Here is a 2,910-nt window from a genome sequence, read left to right on the forward strand (position 1 = left end):
ACGAACACGTCACATGTACCCTCGACGCCAGGGGTGATGCACCGCAGCTCACGTCGAAAGAGACCCGACCGACAGCGCGATACACAAGACAGTCGGCGGGCGCTTTTGCAGACCCGAAACCCCGCGCACCCGAGAGGGACCCCGTCAGGGATTGCGGCGGCTATGGGCTGCCCTAGGTCGATTCGCTAGCTCGGCCCTAGAGCCTCGTGGATCCGCAGCCCTCCAGCATGAAGAACTAGCGAAGAACGAGAAGAAAGATACAAGGGAGAGATAAAAAGTAGATGAACACGAAAAAGTAGTAGATGTGTTTGTTCGATTGTGTGCTGTTTCAATCGGCCATCACCGCCAACATATATAAGAGGCGGCTGGACTTCCCGTACAAGCAAAGAATTTATCTAGGCTTTCCTTACAAGAAAATTACATCAATTCACGTCCAAAACCCTAGTCAAATTCGGACTGCTTTATCCGAACTTTCCAAAACTGTTCGGTTTAAACTGGCTGCACATTGCGGGTCTTTTTTGCGGTGGTAAACGATCCCGGATGAAAACAAGCCCAAAAGCAATCTTGACCGTTTCGACGAGACGAACAACTTTCATGTTGAAGGTTTTTTTTATCAGAGATCATCTTGAGGGTCAGATCGGTCTCGCAACACAGGCTATTTCCTCGCGCTACCCGTCAGACATGTGTTTGGTGCGGCATGCCACATCTCGCCTCGTGACAGGGCTGCACTCCGATTGCTCTAACTTTTGCATACGAACTCAAATTTGAACGATTTTTATATCAAAATTGACCGTTTCGACGAGGCGAAGACAACCCGTGTAGATCATTTTTCCATCGGAGATCATCTGAATAACCTTTTGAGCCCATCTTCAACTTCTCGTTCGATTGACTATCACAGCCTCCAACCCGGCAAGTTTTCCATCCGAGTAAGCTTTCCACACTGGCAATGTTTCAACCCGGCAAGCTTTCACACTGGCAAGGTTTCACTCCGGCAAGGTTTGTACTCCGGCAAGGGTTCCTCCCTGACAAGGTTTCTCCCCCGGCAAGATTTCACACCGGCAAGCACCGGCGATCTTTCTGTGCCGGCAAGCTTTCCACGCCGGCAAGCCTTCACACCGGCAAGCTTTCGCACCGGCAAGATTTTACCCCGGCAAGGTTTTTGCCCCGGCATGCTGTTTATGATCGTGCCACTTTTAAGCATCAACACACGTACGTGAGAAAATCTCATCCTTTTCCCGTTTACATGTATGTGTTTTTCTTAGTTGGTGCATGTACGTGAGTTCTCTTTTTAAAGAGGCCCGCCATTTACCAAATATATTTTCTTTAACATATGTTCATTCAGATGTGTCACGTACAGTCGTTGGAGGCCCAGAGCATTATATATGTTACATAAATCTAACGGTCAAGATAATTCTATTTGTTAAGATGTACCAGATCGAGGGCTAGTAATTTCTAATTAACGTGCAATTTTCTAGCGTATTTACCTTGCTCCTGGTTCACCTTATATTACTTTTAATATATAAATAGATGCAACATAAATATGTAGACAAGACCTGTGTTTGTCTTTTATTCCCAAGTTTGAACTAGTAGAGTTCGGATTCTTACATGATAGTGCATGTCACATTATTTTTTCACCGCTACAACGACCAAACCATGGACTGAGAAAACGGTGTTTCATATATCTAGTACTAGAGTTATTTTCTTCTCAGTTAGTACCGAAGATGCCAAATGGCGCGATGATGCAATATGGAGGGATGTAGACATTGCACATTGCAGGTAGCGTCTGTAGCGCTAGGTTCCTTATTTCCTCGAACTGGGGCAGTTGTTGAGGCTGGACAGAGCCCTGGGCCTGTGAGTTTTGCTGAGATGGCCGGAAGGAGCCCTGGCCTAATGGATATTGTTGCTGAGGCTGTTGGAAGGAGACCTGGCTCGATAGTTGTTGTTGTTGTTTTTGTTGTTGATGCAGAATAATAGCATGAACAACATTGTGGATGGCCTGGCACTGCGACTGCTCAGGGATCTGCCATAGGTGCTGACAACACAATTCTTGCAACAGCTGGTAAGTACTTTGTTCCAAAACTTGTGATCTTCCATGCGCTATGTTGTGTTGCTGCAATACAACATCCATGCATGGAATCAGTTGTTGTTGCAAAATTTGTTGAAGGATTTGTTGTTCTTGTTGTTGTTGTTGTTGTTGTTGTTGCTGCTGCTGCTGCTGCTATGAAATTGGTTGTTGTGGTTGCGAATACTGTGGTTGCGGTTGTGGATATGGTTGTTGTGGTCGAAATGGTTGTGGCTGCGAATATGGTAGTTGCGGCTGCGGAAATGGTTGCAGCTGCAGATATGGTTGTTGTGATGGAAATGGTTGCGGCTGTGGATATGGTTGTTGTGGTGGAAATGGTTGTTGCTGCCCTAGAAATTATTGTTGTTGTACCAAAGGAACTTGCTCTTGTGGCTGTTGCTGAGATGGATTTTGTGGCTGCAATTGTGGCACTGGAACTCTAACTGCAGTTGTGGCGGTGGTCGCCACGATAGCAAGGAGGGCAAGGATGAGAAATATCTTCATGGTGGATTTGTATTGACCACAGCTTGCTTGGCTTAAATGATGCGCTCTACTTATGAGAATGATGGATGAGGAAGGATGATCGTCATGCTACGGGGCTATTTATAGCTTCCATGGAATGATCTCTTTCACAATTGGCATTTGTTTGTGTGGAAAGTGCTTGGATGCTTCTCAAAATCATCATTTGGTATGTTCTGTTTGGTGGCACTACTTACAAGTGTATTCTTGGACTGTTCATTAAAGTTCCTTGTTGTTGCACTATCATTCCACCACCAAAAAGGTGTGATAACACGCATGACTCATCTTATTCACTTTACAGCTCAAACACTAATCTGGATTGCCTATTT

The 2,910-nt window shown here is 45.5% G+C and overlaps 1 pseudogene; it reads right to left on the minus strand.

The window, feature by feature from the left end:
* Positions 1-1,598: 1,598 nt before the first annotated feature.
* On the minus strand, positions 1,599-2,620 carry LOC119343031 (annotated as a pseudogene).
* Between the last annotated feature and the right edge of the window lie 290 nt (positions 2,621-2,910).

The sequence above is a fragment of the Triticum dicoccoides genome, unplaced genomic scaffold (assembly GCF_002162155.2).
Source record: "Triticum dicoccoides isolate Atlit2015 ecotype Zavitan unplaced genomic scaffold, WEW_v2.0 scaffold113225, whole genome shotgun sequence".
Taxonomy (NCBI): Eukaryota; Viridiplantae; Streptophyta; class Magnoliopsida; order Poales; family Poaceae; genus Triticum; species Triticum dicoccoides.